This window comes from Equus quagga, chromosome 6 (genome assembly GCF_021613505.1).
Source record: "Equus quagga isolate Etosha38 chromosome 6, UCLA_HA_Equagga_1.0, whole genome shotgun sequence".
Classification (NCBI taxonomy): domain Eukaryota; kingdom Metazoa; phylum Chordata; class Mammalia; order Perissodactyla; family Equidae; genus Equus; species Equus quagga.
This window is the reverse complement of record NC_060272.1, coordinates 99,684,205-99,699,849: the sequence shown is the minus strand read 5'-3', so window position 1 is coordinate 99,699,849 and position 15,645 is coordinate 99,684,205.

Here is a 15,645-nt window from a genome sequence, read left to right as displayed (position 1 = left end):
CGTTGGGAAATTTTTCAGTGGTAACTCAGAAAAAAAATAAAACATTTTTGGCCCAACACAAAAAGTGATCAAGAAAATATGACCAGATGACACAGAGTTTTGCAGGCCACTTGGGCCCTCATCAATTGTCAATAGGGACTCATGCAAATATTTCTTAAGATATTTCCCATCTGTAGAAGGAAGGATCAAAGTCAGAGCAGTAAAATCTACTGTAAGAGAAATAAAGGCCTAGAAAGATGGTCATTTAGTCAGATGACAAGAGGGTCTCAGACACTTGCTTGAGAATTGAAACTTGCAGCTTCCCTGTAAAATTAATTTCTGTCCCTTTAATCTTGGACAGTCTCCAAATCAGACTGTTGTTTTACTACTGTGAGTAAAGCCACAACCCATAAATTAATAACCGAAGGAAGAGTTTTACTCTTGTTTTTATCAGTTCTAAACTTGCTTCCTTGAGTACTTGAGAGACTTTGAACAGCTCTGGTGTTTTGTTTTTCTTTCTCTTTCTGCAAAAGTTGGTTCCATCCTCACCTGAGCTTGGGGACAAACGCAAGGATGGCTTTGCGTGTGGAAAGCACTTCGAAAAGCTTGACGGAAGCACATAAACAGACGAAGACATGAGAGGCTTTTGTTATTTCAATGGATCAATTAAGAGGCTCAGAAAAAGAAGTGCACACACTTCTCTCAATTCATGAACACTTTCCTCTTGGCAGAACTACGAAAAATAAATCAGGCTTGGCAAATTACGTATTCCGGATTAATTTACATAATCACAACACGCCCTTCAGCATGATAAACACTCCCTGGCTTGATGCGACGGCACGCTGTGAATACAGTGAAATCTCATGATAATGATTCGGTAGTAATGGGGGTAAAAGAGACTCTATGGAGGTTAGGTTGTTGTGGTGGTTGTTTTAAGCTCAGGGATAGATTTTGGGATGTCCAGGACAATTATGCAATCTCTTGTGGGTAGATTATTTATTATAATTTATATGGGGAAGAAAACCCACCATGTAGAAACTTGTACAAAATCTTCATGTTCCCTACAAAATTACTGCCCAGATAAAACAAGGAAGAAGTCAACATAAATGCACATAAAATCTTCATTTAATGTTGTTGTGTACTGTAGACCATTTAACATGGCATAATTGATTCTAAAAGAAATGAGATTAATCGGTCAGGTTGCCCTGAAATGTACCTGGCTGTTCTCTCAGGCTTTCCATGTGGTGGTAAAATTGAATACTTAAAATTAATTAGTTGCTTTTTTTAAAAGATAGAAATCCCTGCATAGAGAAAGCATAAAGAACAGTGTATTAAGTAATATTTAATTTACTAAGCATGAGGTTGGTAAGTTTTAAACCAGATTTATTCAAGGGTTATTTTATTAAGCACACACTAAGCAGGTCCAGGCCAGTTCTCAGGATTAAAAACGACATTAATCTCTTTGAGGAACTCATTCTGAGACGGTGGGTGAGGGAAATATATAGATGATGCAATATATTAAGTTCGTGCCAGATATATAGAGAGCGAAGGGTGCTCAGAGGGGAAAGCTGGGGTGTGTTGAGTATGTGGTGGGCAGGGAGAACAGAGGACAAAGGACAGTGGTGAATGTTCCACAGAGGAAGTGACAGCTGACCTGAGAAGAAGAATAGGAATTTATTTTCCACGTGAAGACTCTCCAAAGGGCATTCCAAACAGAGCATTCAGCATGAGCAACAACAGTCATCATAAAGACCTTGACCCCTGAAAAAAGTAAGATAAGAATAAGACCGACTAACTCAGTGGCCCTAAAGGTGTTGACTCCAAATGAAGGTTTCTAGGCCCTTCTTCCTAAAGACTCTGATTCAATAGGTCTGAACTGGGGCCCACGAATCTGTATCATGGACAAATAACTTGGTAAGGTCAGGGATTGGGGCCATGCTAGTGATGACAATAACCGGGTGTGATCATAGGTGTGAGATGCTGAAGAGACAAGAAGCAATGCTCCCTTAGTCCAGAAACTGAGCCTCATGTGCAACAGAGATCATTCACCCATTCATTGGACAGATACCTTGTTAGCAAACGTTGCTCGGCTTTACCCCAGCTGGTGGGGAAAGAGATGGTGGCAGCCATGCTTCCACCACAAGGAGAAACCTGAGAGAGTGAACGCTGCCCATCAACACCCAGAGGCCTCTTTCGGACTCTGGGAGTGGGGACTGATAGAGGAGCTCCTGGGCGGTGACTCTGAGCCTACTGACGACCCCAGGGCTGCAGGGGTCCTACTGCCCCGCCATGTTGCGAGCCACGGCAATATCCTACGCTGGCTTAGCCTACTGCCAGCTTTGTTTCTATCACTTGCAAATCAAAGAGCCCAGATTAAAATCCTCTCTGGCTTCTTTTTCTCCCCTACAATGGCTGAATTCTTTAGAAACAGATTATAAACTTTGAAAGAGCTGTTTTCTTCTTAAACGAATGAATGATAGACAAAGAAACAACTCTCACTTCACCAGGCATTTGGCCACCTCCCCACCTCAAACCTCCACAGGGGCACCTGTGGCCCGAACCTGGCACCTTCCAGGACCCCAGACCAGCCTCCGCTCATGGTTTTCTCATTTCCTTCTGGTAAAGGTACTAGGGGCAAGTCACTCACGGTAGACTCCCAGGCGAGATACTAGGAGAATGAGATGTTGTTTAAAGGAGTAAATGAAGGCAAATTCAGCCGAAAGAAGGACCTGCTCCCCCTGCAGAGGCAACTACAGTTATTTGACTCCATGGACTGGAGACCAGTTGCAGGACAACCTTGAGCCATGAGCTGAAGATGGCAGGGTCACATAATGGAAGGTGCCTGGGTCACAAAGTCAACAGTAGAGGAGAGTCTCCTTGATCCAGGAATACATAGGTTGAAAGGGGGAAAATTGGCCCTACGGAAAATCCATGAACTCTTAAGACATTGCCATTCTGATATTGAAATCCGGGGCTGTTAGTTAATACCTTCGTGGAGGCCCTTCAGTGCTCTGCTCCTGCCCCCACGGTGTCCCCTTCCCCCCATAGACCAAACACAAACCAGGGGGGAGGCCTCAGGAGAGGGAGATCCCCGTGACCTTTGTAGGCAAGGTCAGGCTTCCCTGCTGCTGAAGGAAACTTGAACTCAGGAGAATGAGCCTCACCCAGGGCTGTGAGCACAAGAGTCTCCTGCTGCAGCATGCCCACCATTGCACACTGACCTGCTCTGTGGTGGAGAACGCGTGATAGCGTGACACCGCTTTGGTCTCTTCGGTTTCCTGCAGTACCAGGTCAGAACTAGAGTGATCAGAGCTCGAGGCTGGCTTCCTCTGGCTCCCGGAGTGTTTTCCACTTGTGCAAATGCACTGGACAAATAATATCACTTTCTCTGTGTGTGATGAGCCAAGCCAAATGAGAGAGCACTGTTTTATAGATCCTGGCCCCCAGTGCACTCATGGCCTGTCCTGTTTGAGAGGCATTTGTTTGGGCTGGAGAGGGGACACTCTACAGGGTTCCTTGTGGTCAGTTGTGGCCCTCAGGATACTGACAACCAGAGACAGAAAGCAGTCTCTTTGGAGTCATGGAGGGTGTGAGGATGGTTATAAAAACGTCTTCCCAGCTGGTTCTGGAGGCACTCTCTGGTGCTCCGACGGTGCTGTATGAATGCTTGAGATAAGGCAGTCTCTTTGGGTCTCTCTGGGAGATTCTGGGGCATGCTGCCCTGATCCTTGTTACAGAAAAGAGCCAACATACTTAAAGGAGAGGAAAAGAGCTCGTAAGAGATTTTCTGCTCTGGTTGGAGAATATCGTGAAGTCCGTGAGAGGATTAGACTGAAAACACAAGGCGATGGAGCCCTCAAGTCTCCTGAACTGGAGGCCAGTCCTCTGAATTGCACACAAGGAGTTTGGCAACACTAAGAAAATATCTGAGCAGGTTCACGTCTTCATCTGAGGATACGGTAAACCTTCTCCAAAAGGGACAGAAAAGTGAAACCCCCCCCCCCCAAGCTTTCATTTCATGGAGTGATGATGGCTCCACTTCAAGGATGGACAAACCACTCAAAGATGCATCAAAGTCCTGTCACTGCCTAGTGACTGATGCCAAAAACATCGTAAAAGCTTCTCAGAAGTATATAGAACAACTTCTGAGGGGAATCGTGGATGGTCTGCATGAAAACATTAATTTTCAGGAAAGCCTAAAACTACTTTTCCAAGAAGCTTCCCAATGGGAGAGTGCAGGAACTGAAGAGACAGAAAAAAAATGTTTTAGGACTTGAATCCATGAATGAAACAAGATGTCAGTGATAAGGAGAGCCAGTCAAAGTATCTGAAACTGAACTAAAGCCTGTTCTTTCTAGAAAACATTACATGAGGGTAACTTGAAATTAGACAAAAAGAGTAGATCAGCAAATAGAGATTACCTAGACTATGAATCAGAAGTTGATTTGAAGAAACTCATTGATGCCGTTTACTTAGAAAGGCTTGAAGGAGAAAAATAAGGACATATTTAAGACACGTGAAGAAAATCAACAGAATAAAGAGCATACAGTTCTAATAAAAAGGCATCAGCCTGAGCAAGCATGTTTACCATGTAACAATCTACACCTTGGAAGTGAGATTCAAAAGCTTCCACTGAAACTTCAAATATTGCTTGAACTACATCAAGAACATATTGCAGGGGCCAGCCCAGTGGCACAGTGGTTAAGTTCACACATTCTGCTTCAATGGCCTGGGGTTCGCTGGTTCGGATCCTGGGTGTGGACATATGCACCACTTGTCAAGCCATGCTGTGGCAGGCGTCCTACATATAAAGTAGAGGAAGATGGGCATGGATGTTAGCTCAGGGCCAGTCTTCCTCAGCAAAAAAAAGAGGAAGATTGGTGGCAGATGTTAGCTCAGGGCTAATCTTCCTCAAACTAACAAAAAAAGAACGTAATGCAAATTCACAGAAAATCCGTTGAGGAGGGCGTTAACCACTGAGAATTAGAAAAGAAACTTCCCAAAGTGTATGAAACTTATGCAGTGGACTCTGCAGTCCTTGATAGCATGGCACCAGTTCCCTAGAGTTATGACACCCCCACCAAGGGTGAGAATTATGACACTCCAAGCAAGGGTGAGAGTTACGACACCCCAATCAATGGTGAAGTTATGTAAACAAGCCAAGAAAGTGTGCCCCCTACTCTGAGGAGGTGCAGAATTTCCTCTCTTTTTTTAAAAAAAATGAAAAGTAAACAAAAACTGAGGTGACAACTATAGCCAACACTTAGTATGTGCTTATTATATGCCAAACATTGTCTCAAGAGATTTATTGAATCAACTCATTTAATCTTCACAAAAACCTAATGGGAAGGGACCATCATCTTAATTTCACAAAGGTGGAGAATGAGGCCCATAGAAGTTAAGTAACAGGGTTGGATAGAAGGTCTGATAAAGACATTCATAAGACAGTTGGCAAGATTTGAATAAAGTTTGTAGATTAAATCATGGGTATGCAAACTTTCTTTGTAAAGAGCCAAGGAGTAAATATTTTTGGGTCTGTGGACCAAGCCATAAGAACACTTTAGAAGTCTCTATCAGGACTACCCCACTCTGTCTTTGTATCAAAAGCAGCCACAGAGAGTGAACAAACAAATGAGCATGGTGTGCTCTGAAAAACTTAATTTATAAACACTGAAATTTGAATTTCATGTAATTTTCACGTTAAATAGTTCTCAATTATTTAAAAACACTCCTAGCCCCCAGACCCTGCAAAAGAGATGGTGGGCATGACGTGGCTCTCAGGTTGCGGCTTGAGATAACAGTATTGGTCGTTGTACTCTGGTTATGTAAGATAATGTCCTTGTTCTCAGAAAATGAACATGAAAATATTTAGAGATAAAGCGTCATTCTCTTTCCAAATTGTCTCTGTCAACTGCTTGTCCAGCTTCTGCTTACATACCTCCATTGACATGGAACTCATTTCAAGTGGCTCCTTCATCCTGGGACAACATAGATCATTAGAAAATTATTTATTAGATTCAAAGAAAATGTAGTTCCATGTAAGTCAAATGTGAGAATAAATACAATTATTTCAAAATGAATGAAACTGGTATTTTTGTACAAGATATAAAACTAGCATTTTTAAGATAAGATTGTAAGCCAGCCAGCAAGGTGGAGATAATGTTTAACCAGTGCATCCCCTAGTGGCCAAGGCTTGAACAGACGGCTGTACGAAACAAAGGTCTCCCTCCACTAGGGCTAAGCTGCAGAGGAAAAAGGAGGCCAAATTAGTTTTATTTTGATACCCAGCCAAATAGAAATTCATGATTTTAATAAAAGTCAAAAACAACACAAGAAAATTTGAAAGATTATTTTTCTAGTAGGAAGCTGGCCATATTTTTTTTCCTATGCAAGGAAATTAATAAGTAATTTCTTACGTTGAACCCAGACTCTATAATAGACCGGGCATAAAGAAAATTATATTCTCAATGCAAACAAATGTCATTTACTTACTGCCCTTAGTGAAGACAATTTCACGAGGAAAAAATGAAACAAAATTATGAAATCCCAAATGACTTGCTTGAGTTACCTCAGTTCCTAAAAGATGAAAGGCAAAGATATGTCCATCAGATAAAGAACTTTGTGGGGCCAGCCCCGTGGCCAAGTGGTTAAGTTTGCGCGCTCCACTGTGGCAGCCCAGCGTTTCACCGGTTTGGATCCTGGGCTCAGACATGGCACCACTCGTCAGGCCAGGTTTAGGCGGTGTCCCACATGCCACAACTAGAAGGATTCACAACTAAAATATACAACTATGTACCAGGAGGCTTTGGGGAGAAAAAGGAAAAATAAAATCTTAAAAAAAAAAGAAAAAGAACTTTGCTTTTAGAAATACTGCAAAATGATGAATTTCCATGGGCATATCAAATTTGACCTAAGACATAAGAAGGTAATACAAACTGTTTTACATGTTCACCAAATATGAAATTCAACAACACTGCTTATAATTTGGTCAATTATCTTAGATTCCTATGGATATATGCGTGACTCAAACCATAAAGCTTGCTCTAGCTTATGCAAACCAACTACCAATTAACAGACATCACCTCCTCTGCCAGGATTAGATAGTCAAATGAAATCATCAGAGGGAAGTTGGGAAGATGGTGCTGTAATGGTCCCATGAAGGACATTAAGACTCAAGTCTTACAAACCTAGAATCTAAGATTTGCAAGGGCACTTTAAAGATCAACTTGTCTGGCCAGCTGATTGATGCTTGAATCCCTCCTTCAACATCTCCGAAAACAGATATTAAGCCTTAAGTCCTGAGAGTGATGGGGAGCTCAAGGCTATGTCCCTAAGCTCTTTCTATTCTTGGGCTGCCAAGTTAGAAAAGCTTCTATTGAAGAGACAAAATTGTTCTTCTTGCAACTTCCCACTCCACTCCGCTGGTAACCCTTACAGGAACAAATGTATCCCATCTACATGTGACAGTCTTCACTTAGTTGAAGACAGCTCCTATGTCTCACTGAAGCATTTTTTCTCCAGGTAAGGCATCCCCAGTTCTTTATATCTTACTGTTTTTCATCTTTTCATCATGAAGACTTCTTCCCCCTGAACAATATCCACATAGTCCATTACCCCCTTTAAATATGGTGCCATGAATGAAAGGTAAGTTTTTAGACTTGAGTGGCCAGTGAAGAGAAGAGGCAAATATCAGCTCCTTAATTCTGGACCAATGTTTCTTCAAAGTATGTTGCTCAGAACAAAGGTTCTGGGAGATGCTTAAAAAAAAAAGATACTTCTTGGGAGTCCTACACCACAATTTAAAAAGTCTAGCTGGAGGGGCTGGCCCCGTGGCCGAGTGGTTAAGCTCGTGCGCTCCGCTGCAGGCGGCCCAGTGTTTCGTTGGTTCAAATCCTGGGCGCGGACATGGCACTGCTCATCAAACCACGCTGAGGCAGCGTCCCACATACCACAACTAGAAGAATCCACAACGAAGAATATACAACTATGTACCGGGGGGCTTTGGGGATAAAAAGGAAATAATAAAATCTTTAAAAAAAAAAAAAAGTCTAGCTGGAGAGACCTATTAAAGAGACCACATGGAATGACCATATAGAGAAGGCACATGGAGATGAAGAAGTCCTTTATTTGTGGCCAAATAAATGTGGGAAATATTGCACTCTTTATTCGTATCCCCTCACCCTTGAAGAGTCACTATTTATAGGAGCATGTTATTGATACCGAGAAGTTCTCCACATGATTGGAGGTGATTCTGTGGCCTGATAATTTTGTCTAGCTTTGTTTTACCCATTATTTCCAAAATTATTAGGCCACAGAACCACCTTCAAGTCATGTTTCTCTGTAAGACACCTATTAATATTCCATTAATATTTTGAAACTTTCAGAAATTCGTTTTCAGACACAGGACTTCAATCCACAGGGGCTATGATCATTTTTTGGTATTTGACCTCATAACACAATAGACTCACACTGAGCTTTATTATTTACCTAAACTTTTCATTCTTGTTCATGTTGCTCTGTTAAGTTATGCATCCTCTAATCATTAATTGATTTTGTTAGGAGTTTTAGGCCCAACTGTTGGAATTTTCCTCTATCCCTATTGAATTGCATGTTGCTAGAGTCACTCCATCTTTTTGACCTGTTTAAGTTTTGGGATCTAGAATTTACCATGCCTACCAGCTCTGTACCATCTTCAGGCTTGATGAGTCTGACTCCTTTCATCCATAGCAGGCTATTGACAAAGATTTTTCTTATGCCTTATTTAATCTTTACAACAACCTTGTTATTAGGTGATGATGCCTTGAAAGTGATGGTGATTCAGAGTCAGGCAATATTAATCCCATTTATAGAGAAAAAAATCAGGTGGCCAAGCTTGTCTCCAAAGAAGGACCTAGAGGAACCATGCCTCCCAGTACTCACGCCTTTGTGTATTTTTCTTACACGTGGAATCTGGGCTGGATAGGTGACTCACTTTGACAAATAGAATGAAGCAGAAGCGATGCTGTGCTGGTTCTGAGCCTAAGCCTTAAGAAAGCCTGGAAACTTCTGCTTTTGTGCTTTTTAGGAGCCCTAAGATACAATTTAAGGAGTCTGGCTGGAGAGATCATGTGGAATGACCAGAGAGAGAAGGCACATGGAGGTGAAGAAGTTCTAAGATTACGTGGAGAGGGTGAGAGAGAGAGAGAGAAAAGAGAGGGAGAGACAGACACACTCAGCTTTTCTAGCATCCCAACTTAGTCCAGCCCTGTCTGCAAGATGCCATATATGTGAGCAAACCACTTTGGATGTTCTAGCCCAGTTGAGCTTTCAGATGACCACAGTCCCAAATGTCCCAAATGACATCACACGGAGTAGGAGAATTGCCCAGCTGAGCCCCATTAACCCACAGACTCATGATGGAAAATAAAATGGTGGTTCTTTTAAGTCACTCTATTTTGGGATTTCAGTCCAACAGATAACTCCAATAGACAGAGCAATATGTTCAGTGTTATGGTAGATATTATTTATTGTCTCTCAACTTTAAATTCATCGTTTGTTGCCTGATCTGTGAAAATGTAACTGAGCCCTTTAAATAGTTTTCCTTTGTCTGGCACAGTGTTAAGCTTCATCAGTGGAGGGCACTGCAGAGACATTCCAAGAGGAAGAGTTCGAGGGCTCTTCACTCCCAGAGAGCAGTTCCTTTCCAATGCCCGGCCCATTGCTAGATTCCTGCAGGACACAGCTTTCTCCACATTGGAGCACTACGTGTTTTCTCCCAGCTCTTGACTCAGGCAGTGGTGGTGTGTTTAGGACACCAAGACAGTGCCAACCTACAGCCTGATTGCTGCTCCCACATGCTTTCCTCAGTCCCACAGCTTATATATATTATATACAGCTCACATATATATATATATATATATATATGGATATGGATAGAAGAGCAGACATCTTGGTTGGTTACTGAATTTTACTTTATATGCTTCTTTATTGTGTGAACAGCTGGTTGGCAGCAGTGAAGACCCAAGATTTGGACCTCCAACTGATCCAAAATTTTAAGGCCTTTTCTTTGGTTTGTCACTGGCACACTGTAGCTCTTCCTGTAAATTTTTGTTTTTATGATCACACATAAGCTGTTCATTAGAGATCATACACAAATTATTCATATCCTACTGCTAAGTCAGATATATACACAATCCTCCATACATACTAATTTAATAGTAGAGAGAATGTAGAGCCACTTCATAATGGTCCTGATACTGTGTTCTCCTGAAAAGGAGGAACAGTTAGAGTAGTTAGGACCAAGAGTCTTAAGGCCCAACCTAAGTAGGCCACAGTTAAAATAGTCTGCTATTCAATTGTCTGGGTTGAGCGTGATTTATTACTCCCCTTTGAGTCAAATTATTCAGCTGATAGTGAATGTGACTAATGCCCTCCTAAGAAACAACTGACACAGTCACAATACTAAATAATGATGGGAATGAGGCAGAATTAGAAAGTAGGTTGTGGGCAAAGATGCAAATTAGAGCACATCTGATGTTTTATTCATTTGGTATATAACCCAATGCTAAACTCAGAAATTGAATAAAGCATATTAAATTGATTTGTCTCTGCAAATTTTAAAGTGTCTGACTAGATTTGTACATATCTGAAGAGTCATTAACAGTGCCACTCGATCCAATTATATGAATTTTGCAGGCATCTTGCTGTGACAATAATTGAAAAAAATGTCAACTACTTTGCATTTCTAAAATTACTGTATTTTCGGGTCAATAAAAATGTTTTTACATTTGCTAATTCATGTTTTTTTTTTCTGTCCATCAAGAGAAACAGTGTGATACATATACTATTTTCTCATTGTAATGGAAATTGTTCATTAGATTTCGAGGATGGATAATCTTGGAAAGAATTTGTCTATAAGGGAAAAAAATGTGCCTCATCTGTCTGGATTTTAAGGCTTTGAGGACAGATCTAAGTCTGCGTGGAGACATCGGAATTTACAACTTCTGTATCAAAAAGAAGCCATGGCATTTGTACTGATCAGGATTCTTTATTGTAAGCAAGAGAAACTGACCCCAAATAATGTAAAGATAGCTGTTTAAAAACTCACCATTGAGGGGCCGGCCCGGTGGTGCAGCAGTTAAGTGCACACGTTCCGCTTCGGCGGCACGGGGTTGGCAGGTTCAGGTCCCGGGTATGGACATGGCACCGCTTGGCACGCCATGCTGTGATAGGCATCCCACATATAAAGTAGAGGAAGATGGGCATGGATGTCAGCTCAGGGCTAGCATTCCTCAGCAAAAAGAAGAGGATTGGCAGCAGATGTTAGCTCAGTGCTAATCTTCCTCAAAAAAAAAGAAAAACCTCATCATGGAGACTAAAGAATCAAGCTTAGAAATCAGGCACCAACCAATGCGGGAGTGACTGGCTGGAATCACAATCAAAGTCAAGCTACAGAAACAGTCTGCTCAGGGCCCTGCTGACAGCCCTTCCAGTGGACACTGCCAATGCTGAACACCATTGCTACCAGTGGGTGCCGGCACCATCGCGGAATACCACCATGGCAAATGATTCTAACTGCCCTTTGACTTTGGTTCCTGGGCATCTGGTGGGCCAGCCTGCATCATATGCCCGTACCTCTGTAAGGGGAGTGAAGTAGGAAGACTTCATCCTGGGTTTCCTTAGTGAAGGTTGGGGTACCACATCCCACTGACACCCACACAGAGTGGGGGATTCCCGCAAATAGAAAAAGGGGATTAGATGTGGGATAGTCTGAATAAAGATTAAAAACTGTTTACAATATTCGTCTCTCCCGTACAGGCAGGTTCTGACTTACAGGGGCCATGACAGCTCCTCTCATGAACCAGAACAACCATGTTGTTCCTCGCATCACTTCCTTCTTCCTGCCCAAGCCTGTCCCATTATTTCACTTCAGCACTCCTGAGCCACCAGCAACTCTGCCCTCCACCTGCCTGCCACCTCTTTCCACTTCATGTTGGATCTTTCTCACCAGGTCATGGGAGACTCTCCTCACTGGTGTTTGAAGAAGGAAGGACAAGGATGGGAAGAGGGGGAGGCAGAAAGCCATCTGCAGGGGGAAATCCTTGTTCTCACTGTCCAGGCTGCAGCAGGAGTGATATGTGCTCCGATACCTCTGGTCAGAATTCTGAAGGCATATGTTGGACAAATGACCCACAGCTGAGCTCTGCATTTGTTCACCTCTTCACAGCAGGTCAAGACTGTTATCCCAAAGCCCACCAGCACCCAATTCAAATTCTTATGCATCCAGTTGCTTTAAATACACATCAAATCAGCATATTTTTAGCAATCTAGAGCCTTCTTGCTTTCATACCTCGTGAAACTGCACAATAAACCTCATTGCTATAAAAGACCCCAAACTGTCACTGCCCCTTAGAGCTCTCTGACACAGAGTCCCTCCCTAGCTATTGAGTGACACTGCCTAGACACGTAGACTTTTCTACAGTGCCCCTCTCCCCTGAGAGTTCCCTGGCTATCTACCCTTTCTGGGTGGTGGCCTTGCACCCCTGTTTCTGGAAGCTGTCCTGCTGTAAGGGATGTCCTCTCTCCTGCAACCCTGTCCTAGCCCTGCCCAATAAGCACGTTGTGCAATACTGCCATCTGGCGGTCCTGGCTTTTCCTTCATCAGCCCTGAAATTCTCAAAAACACCATAGCACTTCATCTTACCTTATCCATGATTCAGGACTTCTCCATGATCAGGACTAAATTTCAGCTGTACCAAGGGTTAAACACACTTCTGTGAACTAAGCTGGAAACATAACCATCAGAAATAAGTAGAGTGTCTGGCTATCTCAGTTTGCCAGGACTGTTGGTTTCCCAGGACTGAGGGTGTTCCCAGGATGTGGAACTATCAGTACTGAAACTGGAAAAGTCCCCAGTTAACCACGATGAGTTGGTCACCTTCAGAATAACCATTCCTATGAGAAAATACATTCTGCACTCCAAACACCTAATTTCAAGTCAACTTAGTGAATACAACCTCCGGAGACAGCCTGTTGCAAAGTACTTGACTCATCTGTTCAATGCCATCTGGCTTGTAAGTAGGGTAGGCATGTATATATCTTAATATGATTTTCTGATGACTTCCACTGGAAGTCTTAATGTTCAGGAATATTTTATAGAGACCAAACCTAGGATACCGAGGATATCAAGAATATATTCATGACTTACCTAGAATCTTTCTACATGAATTTTTCATTGAAAGTTTGATTATTTCTGGTTCCTGGTCAAAATTCACTCCAAGCAGGTGAGTGACACCATGCTGGCCAAGAGCCAGCTTTGCACATGGGAAAGGCTCATGGTTGAAAACTGCTGACATCAATGAACCTGAATTCAAAGTCCTTTGAGTCACGCACATCAATTTGAGTGAAGTGGCATACTTTCAGGAATTCCTGAATCTATTTTCTTGGTGATCAGAAAGAAAAAAAAAAATCTCTATAGGTGTCAGGTGGCCTTGTTCTCAAAATTTAAACTCCATGCTTAATATGTTTATAATAGAGCATCATCTGAATCTGTGAAAAAGCCAAGCTCATCATGATGTTTGTGTATATTTGGGTTCTCCCTAAAAAGAGAGCCTGAGAAAACAACGTGGATACAGGCAGTTTATTGGAAGATGATCCCAGGAAGAAGGAGAGAATGCACTGGGAGTATCAGTGTAAAACAGGGATGGGATAAAAGCCAATATTTGTGCATTATCAAGGTTACTGCCATGAGCAGTGTGGGCTTGGTCCCACTGGGAACACTGAAAAGCACACAGTGTCTGTGGATTAGGAATTTGGGAGCGGCTTAGCTGGGCAGTCCTGGCTTGGGTTTTCATAAGGTTGCCGTTAGATGTGAGTTGGAGCTGTAGTCCTCCAAAGGCTTGTCTATAGCTGGAAGACCCTCCTCCAAGGTGACTCGCTCCCATGGCTGCCAACTCAGTGCTGGCTCTTGGCATTAGGCCTCAGCCCCCTCTCTGTAGCCACTCCACAGGGCGGCTTGAGTGTCCTCACAGCATGGCAGCTGGCATCCTCAAAGCAAGTGATTCAAGAGGCCAAAATGGAATGTGAATGCATTTCATAATGTAGCCTTGAAAGTATAGAGGAGGAAGAACCATTCCTCTACCCTCTAGGTTCTTCTGGCTGGTCCAAGAATGAAATTGACATGGGACAGAATAACAGGGGAAAAGCAAACAAATTTAATAACAGCTATAGATGGAAAAAACTTGGGAAAATTGAGTGACTCACCAAAATGGCTGAAGCCACGACCTTAAATATCATCTTCAGCTAAAGACAAAGGAGGATGTTGGGATAGTGGTTTGAGACTTCAAAGGAGAGGAAGACAATTCACATGGAGATGGAAAAGCAAATGTTTGCTAAACAAATGTTTGCTGGGCCATCTATAGACAATGGAGTACGAGAGAGAACTTTGATAAAAATGGGCCCTGCTAGGATCCCTCCTGCCTATGTCTAGATACCTAGAGCTATCTATGGTGATAGCTCCTTCCTGGGACAAGTCTTCTGTCTTAAATTCTTTCAGGCAGTTAGAGAAGAAGGTCCAAGTTTCTTTCTGAGTCTTCTGTTCTTAAAAATAACCAAGCCGGGGGTTGGCCCCGGGGCCGAGTGGTTAAGTTCGCGCGTTCCCCTGCAGCAGCCCAGGGTTTGGCTGGTTCGAATCCTTGGCGTACAGATGGCACCACTCATCAGGCCATGCTGAGGCGGCATCCCACATGCCACAACTGGAAGGACCCACAACCAAGAATACACAACTATGTACCTGGGGGCTTTGGGGGGATAAAGGAAAAAAATAAAATCTTTAAAAAAAAATAACCAAGCCAAAGAGATACATTTTGGGATGGCAAACTCTGATCCCCCACAAAAGTCACACACTGTCTCTTCCTCCATATGCTACTGGGAGACAGATCAGCCATATTCAATGTGGAAGACACTAAAGAGGGCAGGAATTCCAGGATTACCAGATTATTGGGAAGTCATCTTGGAGGCTGGCTTCTACTTAGCCTCAGTTTCCTTATCAATAGGACTCATTATAGGACTGACTCATAGGATTGTTGAAAAGATTAAACAAGATAATACATACATTATCTTAATACATTGCCTGGTATAGTAAATGTTCAATAAATATCAGTTATTACTATTGTCATGAGCCTCTTTCTTCTTTTCTCTGCCTTCTACTCAGGGGCAGGCCATCTTCATAGCAGCCATACACTATTTACAATCATTACTGGCCACAAAGCAAAAGAGCTTGAGACTGCTCTCTATCTGAATTGACAAACCTAATGTGAAATATAAGCTCTTGAAGAGCAGGAGTTATCTGAAAGCTTGAGAGTTCTATCGCTGCATTCATAGCTTTGCATCTGGTTCAAGCCACCCCTGCCCCAGAGGGCTTAGTTATATCTTCCTCCTTTCTGGCACCACCCAGGTCATACTACGTAATGATCACCTGAGAGCTGCTGGACCTTGTAAAAACTCTCTTGTGTCCACCACACTAGGGTGGGGGGAGGGGTTCCTTATGGGCCTGAATCCCCCTCCTCCCTCCCACACCCCCAGCTATTACTTGTCTTCTTTGTAATCAGAGTAGCATCCTGCTGATTTCTTTGGCTTGATTCTTATTCTTTGAGGACAGCTCTGTGGCTAGAGTTTATTACTTTATGT